This window comes from Macrobrachium rosenbergii, chromosome 13 (genome assembly GCF_040412425.1).
Source record: "Macrobrachium rosenbergii isolate ZJJX-2024 chromosome 13, ASM4041242v1, whole genome shotgun sequence".
Lineage (NCBI taxonomy): Eukaryota > Metazoa > Arthropoda > Malacostraca > Decapoda > Palaemonidae > Macrobrachium > Macrobrachium rosenbergii.
The window spans coordinates 26,098,913-26,113,677 of record NC_089753.1 but is presented as its reverse complement, the minus strand read 5'-3'; positions in this window follow the sequence as shown (position 1 = coordinate 26,113,677).

Below are 14,765 nucleotides of genomic sequence, written 5' to 3'. Positions count from 1 at the left end.
TCACTGACTTTGTTTTCAACAGATTCTGAAATATTCCTCTTCACAGAAAAGCCTGTGCACTGTTCAGGACATACTTTGTCTGTGTGGCGATTGTCTCGAAATAATATTCATTTCAACATTGTATAAAGGCCTTTGTGTTGTCAAGTATAAACGTGTGGTTTGCGACATCTGAGGGGGCATGTCACGACCCTAGTCACCATACCAGCAGACCAGTATTGAGCCTTACAATCCTGAAACGGAATATCGCGCAGACCACACGTATATACTTGACAATACAAAGGCCTTTATACAATGTTGAATTGAATATCTCGAACTCCATCTATACGATTTATTTTCCTTCTTTTTCATTCTTCCAACACTTTGTTTTATAGGTATCCAGGAAGGTATTTTTTTTATTTAAGTTTATCTTCGTAGGACCATCCAGTTACGCAGAGCCTCTTGTGAGGGAACACAAACAAGATTATCCCGATATTCAAAGCCCCAGCGGAACGCCATCGTTGAAAATGACATCAAATAGCAGTAACGACCACCACCACACCCTGGCATCGGTAATGACACCAATTCGGACGCCATTTGCATTCTGCGACGACCAAAGGAAGTGATATCGCCGGCCTAACGGCGGATGAATTCCGGTTTCTGTGGAATCATTTCTTTTTTTTCGGGAGGGTCCCGTTTCGCGGTCGAGTTTGTAGGGAGGGTCGATTGGTCGAGTCTCATTGATGGCTTCGCATTCCGCTGGGCAGTTGTTTGCCTTGAAATTCCTTGTGTTGTTTTTGCACGTCATTTATTGCTTGTTAAACCTTGTGCCTTGATAACCTTGACAGCCCTATAGTTGATGTCGCCCGTAGGTGGTTAGTGCCGCCAGTGCACCTCATGCGGTGCACTGTAGGCATTACTTAAGGTTTTTCGTAGCGTGCCTTCGGTCCCTAGCTGCTGCAACCCCTTTCGTTCCTTTTACTGTACCTCCGTTCATATTCTCTTTCTTCCATCTTGCTTTCCTCAACCCTCTCCTATCAATTGTTTCATAGTGCAACTGCAAACCTTTTTGTCAAGGTTTTCCGCGCTGAATGACCTCGTAGGTCCCAGCGATTGGTCTTTGGCTCAAATTCTTTATTCCATTCTGTCCTAAATTGTGACAGAGGAAGGTGTTCAGATGGAAAATTTACGCACTTTTCAATATTTGCCTTTTCAGTTTCAATTCAATTCAATTTTAAACTATTCAGTATTAAATATTCAATATTCAATATGGAAATAACATCAAATCATAAGCGTTTGTTTATAAAAATCGCATAACTTGACAATTAGTGATGAATCTTACATATTATATATATTCACTCTGTCTGTAGTGTTGAATCTCGGAACTACTGTAATGATGAATTTCTGATAATATATCGAATTATGAAGTGCTTTCAGTCACTCATTTGATTATACCTTGTTGATTTAATAATATATATATATATATATATATATATATATATATATATGTGTGTGTGTGTGTGTGTGTGTGTGTGTATATACATATATATATAATATATGTATGTATATATATGTATATATATATATATATATATATATATATATATATATATACAGTATATCAGTGTAATTATGAATGTGCTTGCGTGGCTGACCAGGATGTGTAAGATACTTCCAGATGAGGGAAAAATTCCAGAGGAACAAATGCTCTGTTGTGTAAGAGTAAATATGATGGAGGTTAGGTTAAGATTTGCAGAGTCACGAGGGTATAGGATTAAGAATGAGGGAATAAGACGGATGGCAGAAGAATGCAGATGGAATAAGCAAAGAATGATAAACAAATAAAACTCGAAATGCTTGTGTCAAGGTGTCTAAATGTTATCTCTCTCTCTCTCTCTCCTAATTAAATACATGCTACATGCTTGTACAGGACTTATTAAGTATTTCTGGTGAACTGAATGTATCCAACGGGTTCTCTCTCTCTCTCTCTCTCTCTCTCTCTCTCTCTCTCTCTCTCTCTCTCTCTCTCTCTCTCAAATCCGAAATTTATTTTCACTCGCCATTACAAAGTTGAAGTTTTTATTCCCTACGAATTTTTCAAATTGTAGATTGTAGACTGTCTCTCTCTCTCTCTCTCTCTCTCTCTCTCTCTCTCTCTCTCTCTCTCTTCTCTCTCTCTCTCAAATTTTCACTTAACGTATTATCTCAAAGTTGAAGTTTATATTCCTTGAATTTTTCAAATTGTAGACTCTTGTAGACTCTCTCTCTCTCTCTCTCTCTCTCTCTCTCTCTCTCTCTCTCTCTCTCTCTCCCCACAGTTTTAACAGCTATGAATATGCAAATTGCCTCCATTCATTGCATGGCTCCCCCTGTCAGAAATAAACTCTAGTTTCGCCATCCGTCCTGGCGGATCAAAATAATGAATAATTATCTCAAAGTTGATGATTTATCATTCATCGATTTTTCGTAAAAATGTCATCATCGTCATCACCATTTCTCCCTTTGACTCCCTTCCCCCTCCCCCTTTCCCCTCCTCTCTTGCCTATTTCTCTTGGCCTCTTTCCCCCCCTCCCCTACCTCCCTCCTCCACCTCTCTCTTTAATGTCTCTAAAGGACATTTGTCGGTACAGGGATCTTACTGGTGTTGCTGGGTTCGTCATTCCTTATTTTATTAGTTGTTCCTCACACACACACACACACACATATATATATATATATATATATATATATATATATATATATATATATATATATATATATATATATATATATATATATATATATATATATATATATATATATATATATATATTAACTTGAAAATAAAGCGGTCAGGATGTCTCTTAATGTGGTAATGTGTGATAAAGACCTAAAAGAAATTAATATAAAAACATTTATATATACTTGTTATATATGTATACACACACAATATATTTATAAAATATCAGATATATATATATATATATATATATTATATATATACATATAATGGATTTAATGGACCTAAAAGAAATTAAATAAAAACAAAACACTGAACACGTAAAATATCAGACTTAATATATTTACATTAATGGGTGCACGAAGCAGATTCTGTGAAGTTTTTGTAATTTATCTTTTTAATTAAAATCTCAAATCATTAAGCGACCAATCCAAGGAATATGAATATTTTTAGAATAAGAAAATATAGTTAAAAACCCAGCATGTTTTTTGTTTAATTACACACATCACTAAAAATGTGACAATTCAGTCATTTGTACACAAAACATACACACCTAGCCACCAAGCCCCCGTAAGGGGGCAGTGTCGTCAGTGCACCTCTCGTGGTTCACTGTAACCATTACTTAAGGTTCTTTGCACTTAGCTGCAACCCATCTCATTCCTTTTACTGGACCTCCGTTCATATTCTCTTTCTTCCATCCGACTTTCCATCCTCTCTAACAGTTGTTTCAGTGCAGCTGCTAAAGGTTTTTATCCTGTTACACCTTTCAAACCTTTTTAGTCTCAATTTACCTTTCAGCGCTGAATGACCTCATAGGTCCCAGAGCTTGCTGGGCCTTTGGCCTCAGTTTTATACTCAAATCTATTCGATTTACGTGTATTAAGAGGCGAATGTGGAAGTTTTCTGCACAGGAGATTCATCCACAGTGCAGCAGTTGAAGTTTGAATACTCTTGTCTCGTCCCGTGTTTTACCTCAGCTATGGAGAGAGAGAGAGAGAGAGAGAGAGAGAGAGAGAGAGAGAGAGAGAGTTACTGCTAAAGATAAATAACATTAGGGAGAGAGAGAGAGAGAGAGAGATTGCTAAACACCAATAATATTAGGGAGAGAGAGTGAGAGAGAAATTTATTGCTAAACATAACATTGGGATCAGGTTTCTTTGCTAAATATAACATTAAGAGATTTGACTGAGAGAGTCATTAAAGATAAATCATTAATGAAATTATTGTTATTGCTGGACATAAATTTATCGGGAGAGAGAGTTGTGAGAGCAGAGATTAACCAATTATTTAGTTTTATGAGATGGTTATTGCTAAACATTAGTAGAAGATTTTTGCTTTATTTTTATAAAAGTAAACATCAATTGTCATGTTATTAGGGAAAGAGAAAGATTTATCTAAACATCAACGTTAGAGAGAGAGAGAGAGAGAGCAACCACTTTACAGGTTATTATTATTAGCTTATTATTATTAGTTATTATTATTTGACTGATTATTATTATTATTCAATGAAATTATTGTGTTGCTGCATATTTATCGTTGTGGCGCAGAGATTAATATTATTTAGTTTTATGCTTATGGTTATTGACTACTAGTACAAGATTCTTGTCTTTATTTTTATAAAAAGTAAAATATTGTCATGTTATTATGACCGTTAGCCCAGCCGCAACCAGTTTACAGGTTATTATTATTATTATTATTATTATTATTATTATTATTATTATTTTGGTTATGCCAAGGCAAATTATTATATTCAATGATAACTAAATGAAATTTGTATATATATATATATATATATATATATATATATATATATATATATATATATAACGTTTTGTGTGAATATATATATACTGTATAATATATATATATATATATATATATATATATATATATAATATATATATATATATATATATATATATATGTATATATATATATATATATATATATATATATATATATATATATATATATATAACATTAAGTCATTTGCCACAACAGGTTTTGTCTCCAGAGAGAACAAAAATAGATTTTTATAAATATGGTTAACTAGATTCACACACTGCTCTAAAATGGGTATGAATTTTCAGGAAATGCATTAGGATAAGTTCTAAAGCCACAAGTTCCCTTCTTCCCCCAGGCTTCTACTCATAACAGATGATTAATTGTCAATTTGTCTTGATTTTTACCTCGTGAAAAATGATTAACAGCGGCGAGGGAGCGTGGAAGAGTTTTCATTAGTCACCGTTTAAATATAATTATCTCCCTTCCGTTTTCTTTGTTACTCGTCCGGGAATACGGCTTTTAAAAGAGTGAGTTTATGAATTTGAATGTGAAAAAGAAGTATTTCATTAATTAGTTTTGTAAGTTTAGCATTATTATATATGAATTATCGTATAATATTTGTATTTAAGATAGTGTAATTGTAAAATTTAGCTTTAGAAAGTGTCTTAAATCTCACACCTTGCTTTGGTTTGCAAACTGAAAAGTCATTGAAGTGTTTGCCACCGTGAGTTTAATAAGATCCTTGTGAATTCATCAAGAATTTCACTGAAGAGGTTGAGTTATTATTTATTTAGAGTTATTGGTAATTCTAAGCCATAGTTCCGCAGTGAGCTAGACTATGGCAGTTGACGTTTTCCTATGTTACTTTACGTGCTTTAAAAAGAATGTAATTGACCTTTGAAGACTACACTACCGACAGGGTAGATCTAAGCCGGCATTCCGTGGCGAGCCCCACCCCCTCCATAGCTAATACGGCAAAATTGTAACCAGTAAACACCTCTACTAAAAATACCAGCCTAACGTACCGCAGGGGTGTTTACTGGTTACAATTTTGCCGTGTTAGCTATGGAGGGGGGTGGTGGGCTCGCCACGGAATGCCGGCTTAGATCTACCCCACCTTAGGTAATTCAAGTCACGTAATCTTCAAAGGTCAATTACAGTTTAGTTACAGCTGGCCGACAAAATATCACTGTTTCTGTGCGCAGAACAACGTGCAAAAATCTTTGCTTTATACGCACATAAAACCACTTGTTTTATCACACACCTCGGAAATAGACCCATATTTCCGTGCCCTCACGAGCATTGAACCTTGAAAACCAGTTAAGAAGAATATATGAAAGCAATCTGCGTATTTAAAGATGACGCATGGTCCCCCTCTATTTTTGGAGCCACGTTCTGGCTTCCGAATAAAAAAAAAATACCATTAAGCGTTAGAAACTGCCTATACATATTTTTTCCACTTGCATTTTTAGCAACCTGGGTCGTGTGTCTCAATTGCGAATGAGTTAGATAGGGCGAGAGATTTGTTTTTGGTTAGAATTTTAAGGATAATGTTTTTTTAGTTTTCTGATAATAAAAACTGTTGTGCCGGCTTTGTATGTCCATCCGCACTTTTTTCTGTCCGCACTTTTTCTGTCCGCCCTCAGATCTTAAAAACTACTAAGGCTAGAGGGCTGCAAATTGGTATGTTGATCACCCACCCTCCAATCATCAAACATACGAAATTGCAGCCCTCTAGCCTCCTCAGTAGTTTTTATTTTATTAAGGTTAAAGTTAGCCATGATTGTGCTTCTGGCAACGATATAGGCCAGGCCACCACCGGGACGTGGTTAAAGTTTCATGGGCCGCGGCTCATACAGCATTATACTGAGACCACGGAAAGATAGATCTGTTTTCGGTGGCTTTGATTACATGCTTGCCAGAAAACTCGATTGCGCTGAAGAAACTTTTTTTTTTTTTTTTTTTTTTTTTTTTTTTTTTTTTGAGGTGGGAAGAATTTGTTTGTTCAGCGAAATGGTGAAAGATTTACGGGTGCGATTTATTTCCTCACTTTTATTAAGTATAATTAAGCGCTCTGTCAAGAATTTTTTTTTTTCACACGTTAACATTTATCAAGCCCTTGTAAACCCCATTCCTTCCTCTTACTGAACCTCCGTTCATATTCTCTTTCCTCCGTCTTACTTTCCACCCTCTCTAACAATTGTTTCATAGTGCAGTTGCAAAAGGTTTTCCTCCTGTTACACCTTTCAAACCACCTACTCTCAATTTCCCTTTCGGCGCTGACTGATCTCATCATAGGTCCCAGCGCTTGACCTTATGCCCAAATTCTATATTCTATCCTATTCTTCAGCTTCTTACCTGCTGAAGCCACAACTTTTTTCTATCCTGTTGTATTTTTTCAAGTGAAGGAAAGATTGCAGTTTACGTCGGCAGTAAACTCAAATATATATATATTTATTCTTTTCCTCAGCGCAGTATATATGTAAATACATTTATTTATGGAGATTCAGTGTCTCCAAGAAGCTGTGGTGGCTTACTCTCTGTTTTATATATAAGTCCAAGTTATTAGTTTTCGCTATACTGTGGTTCGGATTCCACAATAAGCTGTAGGTCCCGTTGCTAAGTAACCAATTGGTTCTTAGCCACGTAAAATAAGTCTAATCCTTCGGGCCAGCCCTAGGAGAGCTGTTAATCAGCTCAGTGGTCTGGTAAAACTAAGGTATACTTACTTTCTGTAAAAGGAAACTGTTGTAGAGGTGGCTACTTGTCTGTGTGGTTCGGATTCCACAATAAGCTGTAGGTCCCGTTGTTAGGTAACCAATTGGTGCTTAGCCACGTAAAGTAAGTCGAATCCTTCGGGCCAGCCCTCTCTATAGGAGAGCTGTTAATCAGCTCAGTTAGTGCAGCAGATTGCTGTAAAAATCGTTCAGATTGTGAAACAAGCATGAAATTTGGCACAAACATTCCTAAGACTACGCTCTCTTAGAAAAGGGCGCTGGCCACCTGAAAATCCAAGATGGCGGCTATTTTTCAAAATGGCCGCCATCTATGTTGAGATTCACTGGTTTGGGAGCATCTATTGATGGAATATGCCAGTTTTTTTTTAAACCTCGACTTTTAGGTTATAAAAATGTTCCATACCACACATTTTATTGAAAACCCTTACTAAATGCATTGTAAAACCAAGATGGCGTGTACAAAATGGGTTGCCATAAAAGTTTTTTCTATCCACAGCGCTAGCAGACATAGAGACCAACTGTTTTTATTTAATGGTATATTCATGTGATCAGACAGTTTAACTAATATGCTATTTTCAACTGAAATAGTAATGGTATGGTCACATACAACATTGTGTCTAAGACTGTAACCATAAAAAGAAAAGAAGAGAAATACGGACTAAACGCAACCAATCTATGTATAGGTCTCTCAACCTACACCTTTGAAAAATTCGAGGATAAGAAGGTAGGCATAGCATGACACGTTGGATGCTCAAGCTAGATTATCTACTGAAGAGAGGGCAATATTTATCTAGACTTCACATTTGCAAGTGCACAGAGCTGTGCAGGAAGACCCAGCTTGTAGCACTTGCACCTTTCCCGACAGCCTGCTTTGCATCCACATTTGTAAGCTGTTGGCAACTCTTGGCTAAGGGCGAGTTGGTTGTCCAGAGGACTTGCCATGCTTCACCAGACTTTGCCATCCCCACTCAGCAGGGTTCTCTGGCTGTGGCTGACACTGAGTGGCCTGCCCCCACACACAACCAGCCTGCACGCAGCACGCTTGGTGTGTTGGAGGAGAGCTCCCCTGGTTGGTGGAATGGCCTCATATGCCCTTTGTTTTCTGGCAAACATATCAAGTCTAGCCTCATCCACAGTGCCAGCAGTGCTGGATCTTTCATACATAAGTATGACAAACCTCTCCAGGACCTTCAGGTCACTCTCTTCCACTCTGAGAGGGTAGTGACTCAGTTTGGAGAACACAGTGGAGGCCTCTGGAAAGATGTTCCATGTCTGCCAGGCGGTCTTCTTGCCCTTGCTCCGGAAGGCTGACCCTGTATCACAGCCTGTGAACGCATGGAAGAAGAGCATGCCATTCACCTTCTCCTGGCCCAGAGAGTTGCACAGGTCATGCACAGCAATCCAGCGCAGGCTCTGGCCTTGGCCAAATGCCACCCATAGCTTTCTCTAGCCCTAGATTGTGGAGAGTGGAGAAAGCACTGACTGCAACGACAAGAACATCTGTGTCATTTGCTTTAACCGTGATGGTCTTGGCTCCATGTTCTGTGGCATATTTGGCATGGAGAAAGATGCGGTGTCAGCTTCCTCATGAGAGCACTTTTCCAGTCCCCTGAAGACTAGCCTCATGAGTGCTGAGGACAGCAGACCCTTTCGTGGCAATGACAACATTTGTGGCAGACATCTGGGCAACTTTGTCTGCCAGGAACTGGAACAACTCTGTCTTGTTGGCATCGTGTCTTAGGAAATTGCGCCAGTTGGATGGAATTGTGTTCTTGTCTGTCACCTTGCGCCTTCCTCCTTGACCACGTTGGAGCCTGGTCTCAGCTTTGAGGCTGGATGTATTGTATACATCAAATACAAGATGTGATGATGTGTACTTGCTGCTATAGGATTGTATCACAGGCAAGAAGTCGCAAAGTGCATAGCCCTCAAAGGTCTTTCCTTTCTTTGGTGGCAAGGCATGGACCAAAGCTGATCCATCTACAATGAGGACATCAGTCTTTGGTTCTTTGTCTTCTAGTGTAACATGACTCTCCAGGACCGAGGTCAGCTGAGACTTCTGACATGTGTACAGCCTACCACCCTCACTAAGGGAAGCTGGGAATGTTTGATTCTCGTGTTGGAAGAATTCCTGCAGATCACATTCACGGCTCTGACAGGATATAAATAGCTTTGAGAAAAGCTGGCAATCCTCCTTCAGAAGTTTCTGCTTTGACTGTTCTACAGGAGCAGCTTCTTGCCTGAAGAAGTCAGTTCTGTTCTTCTTTATCGGCTCATAGAAGGAGACTGCATTGTTTGCCAAAGAGTCTGAAAACTTCTGAAATTTAGTGCGGCCTCTGTCAAGGTGTGTCTGTAGAAGTTCTGCTGAGCTGGGGTGGGCAATGTCTTTGTTGTCAATGGAATACAGATCCTGGCTCTCTTCCTGAAAAGGACTTCCCAAGTGTTGCAAAGTTAATGACAGCTTGCAGACTCTCTCCAAGAATGTCTTCTGCGCATGAGGTGTTTGTTCATGGTGTGTTGTCTGCTTTAGCAATGATAACTGCCTCTGAAAGATCAGATGATTGAGCAAGTGCTTTTCCCACATCCTTTTGAAATGCAAGTAATACATCTCTGCCAGATTTATGAGCCTCAAGTTCTGGAATTTCTGCCAGAAGTTTGTCTTTGAGTCTCGTGGAATTTACACTTGGTGACTCTACACCTAATTGTTCCAGACGTTGTTGGTAGAGGTGGCAAATATCTGCCAGCCGAAATGTGACTGGATCATCTGAACAAAGGTTGTTTTCAATAATGTATATCATCAGTTCTGACAGAACTAGTGGATACACATCTGATTCTGACTCAGTGCTACCTTGGTCTTTCTCAAGGCTCCTCAGGTAGGACCTTTTTCTGTTGTAGAGGGCACAAAGACAGGCATGGTGATACTTAAACTCCTGTGCAATGACATCCCCACCAGTCAACTTAGCAAGGAGCTTGCCATCACTAAGTATCTCTGCACATTCACGCAATTTCAAGTCAAGGCCCTTAGTACTAGCCTGTCTGAGATCAGATGCAGGTGCCACTTTCACAGAAAATGCAAACTTCATTGTCATGACTGGTTCGGCGCAGTTTTGCACGACTAGTCTCAGTGTTGCTGGTCTGGTCATTGGATTGTCGCTTTCTTGCACGGTCCAGTTTAGTGTTGTTAAACAACAAGCGACAGTTCACATGGTATTTTGCTGCATTTTTCCTGAGAGTGGCCTCTATGCTATCACCTTCATCCAGCCTTGCTGGATCCATTATCAGTGGCATTTCATTAATTTCACTGAACATGGAATGTTCCTTGCCAGCATTGTGTACCCATCATGGTCTAGGACATGATGACTTGGAGGTGATGTCAGTGCTCACCTCTTTTGTCCTTCTGACAAAGACAACACAAACTCCAGTTTGTTTTTCTACTGCTCAATATTGGATTGGCATCACATTCTGCCATGATTTCACTTTTGATTGATTAAGGCCGAGGGGTTATCCTTTTACCACCTTAAACAAAGCACACATTCCTGTATGGGATTCAACTAGGTTCTGGTCTCCTACACCTAGCCCGATCATTCATCCAGTGCCATTTAAGTCCCGTGTGATCTGTACACCATCCGGGTAAGTACATGAACCATCATGTACAGCCCCCATACCCTTGGCTCGGCTCTCCCCGCTGGCACATCCTGTCTATTCAGGTGCGGCTATCTAACTATAGCTGGTCTGGGGCTGTTAGAAAGCATTTGGGACACTAAACTAAACTATACTACAACTACTAGTCTAAGACTACAGGATTAGTAAAGCTGGATTAGCTGGCACTGAACCCCATGCTGAGTTACACAGCAGTGATGTCACCAGTGTGCCCTGGTTGTGTGCAGACATACACTCTTTTACATTTATTAATTTTCCTTCAAAATTGATGAGTTATTCGGAAAGAGATGGCCTCATTAGGATCTAAAACCACAGAAACCAAGATCCATGCTTAAAACGATAATTGTTGAACGGGCATTATTTCTCATTATAATTATTGTTTCTACCTTTTCTTGGCAGCCATATAGCCCCCATATTTAAAAGGTAAACTGTACTGGGAAGCTACAGAAACATAATATTCACAAGAAATAGTATGGAAGAGCTTTACCATATTGCTAGAAGCAAATACATGCCATTCTAGTGAAAAATTAGCCAAAATCTGTCGATACTGGCTGCCATCTTGGAATTTGGCCGCCATATTAAATTTTTGCGTGGCCAGCGCCCTTTCTGATAGAGGGAACTTTAAAGAGCACTTGTGCAAAATTTCATGCTTGTTTCACTATCTGAACGATTCTTATGAAATATGCAATTATCTGCTGCACTAAGTGGTCTGGTTAAACTAAGGTATACTTCGTCCGCACTTTTTCTGTCCGCCCTCAGATCTTAACAACGACTTAGGCTAGAGGGCTGCAAATTGCTATGTTGATCATCCGCCCTCCAGTCATCTAACATACCAAATTGCAGCCCTCTAGCCTCAGTAGTTTTTATTTTATTTAAGGTTAAAGTTAGCCATGATTGTGCGTCTGGCAACGATATAGGACAGGCCTTTTGTACTTGGTTTTTATTTTGCAGTCACTTGAAACTTGAAATGTTGTTACTTGTGCGGGATAATTATCGCAAATTATTCCGAATGACGCCAAAATAACTGAATTATTTTGAAAACGTTTCCGCAGTATGATGCTTGGGCCGTTACTGAATATAGAATTTAGGCCAAGCACTGGGACCTATGAGGTCATTCAGCCCTGAAACAGAAATTGAGAGAATAGGAGGCTTGAAAGGTGTAACAGGAGAGAAACTTCGAAGCTGCACAATGAATCAACTGTTAGGAAAGGGTTGAGGAAAGTAAGATGGAAGAAAGAGAATATGAACGGAGGTGCAGTAAAAGGAACGAAAGGGGTTGTAGCAGCTAGGGCCCCGAAGGCACACGCCGCAGAGAACCTTAAGTAATGCCTACAGTGCACCGCATGAGGCGCACTGGCGGCACTACTCCCCTACGGGGTTGTGCCGTTATCACATTTTTAAATCCTTATTTTTTTTGTCTTTTAGTTGAAATAATAATAGCAATAATAATAATAACAATAATTATTATTATTATCTTTGGAAGCTTGAATTTCAAGTCAATAGCCCCTGTTGTGGGCTTGTTCAATGTGAATAGGTTTCATCTTCTGAATAATAATAATAATAATAATTCAGTTTACGTTTTTCCATGTCATTGCGCATGCGCGTGATTTTTTTCCCCTTCTCTAAGCTACTAAACATCTCCTCGGTGTCTGTTCCGAAGTGTTTGTGTTTAGACGAGCCGCTGTGATGTTTAGAACCTGTTTATGTGAATCTCTGTAAACACAGGTAAACGAGTAAAAAAATGCGTCGAAGTTTCTTCGGAGCAGTCGAGTTTTCTGTAGTTCATAATCGAGGCCACCGGAAATAGATCTATCTTTCGGTGGTCTCGGTATAATGCTGTATGAGCCGCGGACCATGAAACTTTAACCACAGCTCAGTGGTGGCCTATCTTATATCGTTGTCAGAAGCACGATTATAGCTTACTTTAACCTTAAATGAAATAAAAACTACTGAGGCTAGTGGGCTGCAATGTGGTATGTTTGATGACTGGAGGGTAGATGATCAACATACCAATTTGCAGCCCTCTAGCCTCAGTAGTTTTTAAGATCTGAGGACGGATAGACAAAGCCGGAACAATAGTTTTCTTTTACAGAAAACTAAAATTATGTTTTTAAAACCTGGATAAGGCTTTGTATTCCTCAGTAAACATGTTTGCATGGTCGTTTAATCCAATTTTCCAGACTTGGCAGTTTACGTTTTTTATCCCCGTAGAGGAGAGCGCCGTCAGTGTACCTCAGGCGGTGCACTGTAGGCATTAGTGAAGGTTCTTTGCAACTTTCCTTAGGCCCCTAGCCGCCACTCCCTTCATTCCTTTTACTGTACCTCCGTTCATATTCTCTTTCTTCCATCTGAATTTCCTCCATCTTCTCCTTACAGTTGTTTCATAGTGCAGCTGCGAGGCTTTCCTCCTGTTACACCTTTCAAACCGCCTTTTCTCTCAATTTCCATTTCAGCGCTGAATGACCTCGTAGGTACCAGTGGTTGGCCTTTGGCCTAAATTCTGTTTTCAGTTCAGTTTAATTCAGTTCCAATTCCAGCCTTTTAGGCCAAGGTCGGAGGTACACGACCCCCAGGTGTATAGCCAAGAGTTCATTCTGGGGGAGGGAGGGTGAAATATATCTTTCACAAATTCTATTCCAGATATTTGTCGTCAATCGTTGCTAAGCCGTAGCAGTCATTTTTCACTGCTTTCATGATTTACATCGTTATTTATCCATGCCCAAATTTTTGGGGGTAGGGCGGACTTGAGAGTGTCTCTCTCTCTCTCTCTCTCTCTCTCTCTCTCTCTCTCTCAGCTGTTTTTCATATATCTCTCTCTTACCTGCTTGTTTCATTTCTCTCTCTCTCTCTCTCTCTCTCTGTTTTCTCTCTCTCTCTCTCTCTCTTATTCCAGTAGTTTTGTAATCTTCCTCTTTCTTTCAGTTTGTTTCATCTGTTTGTCTCTCTCTCTCTCTCTCTCTCTCTCTCTCTCTCTCTCTCTCTCTCTCTCTCTCTCTCTCTCTCATTCTGTGCAGTAGTTTTTTTAATCTCTCTCTCTCTCTCTCTGCACAAGTTTGTTTCATCTGTGTGAAGTGTGTGTGCAGTAGTTTTTCTCTCTCTCTCTCTCTCTCTCTCTCTCTCTCTCTCTCTCTCTCTCTCTCTCTCTCTCTCTCTCTCTCTCATTCGTGTCCCGCCCCAGCCCGTGTAGACGAATGCCCCAGCAACTATTTACCGTCTTGTTATCGTGTTTGTCGAAGGTAATGTAAACCCTTCCTGAGTGAGGACCTTCTTATGCCTAGGTTCTGTTGACGGTGCCATAACTCAGGCGCGGTCGCAGCGAGGTCCTGGCTGGCTTCTGATGTCAGGTTCCTTTCTCATGTTTGTTTGAGCGTGAGTGAGAGAGCGAGTGTTTCAGAATCTTCTAAAACTCCATATATATATATATATATATATATATATATATATATATATATATATATATATATATATATATATCTTTCTAGTGTGTATTCTCCCAGACCTCTGCGACGCGATTCTCCCTTTACCCTGCAATTTTTTTTTTTTTTTTTTTTTTTTTAGTTTTCTGTGAAAGAAAACTATTGTGCCGGCTTTGTCTGTCCGTCCGGTCTTCTTTCTGTCTGCACTTTTTCTGTCCGCCTCAGATCTTAAAAACTACTGAGGCTAGAGGGCTGCAATTTGGTATGTTTAATGATTGGAGGGTGGATGATCAACATGCCAATTTGCAGCCCTCTAGCCTCAGTGGTTTTTAAAGTCTGAGGGCGGACAGAAAAAAGCGCGGACGGACAGACAAATAGCCATCTCTATAATAGTTCTCTTTTACAGAAAACTAAAATCACAATGGAAAAGAAACTGCCTTTAATTTTATTTGAGGGAAAACAATTACGCTG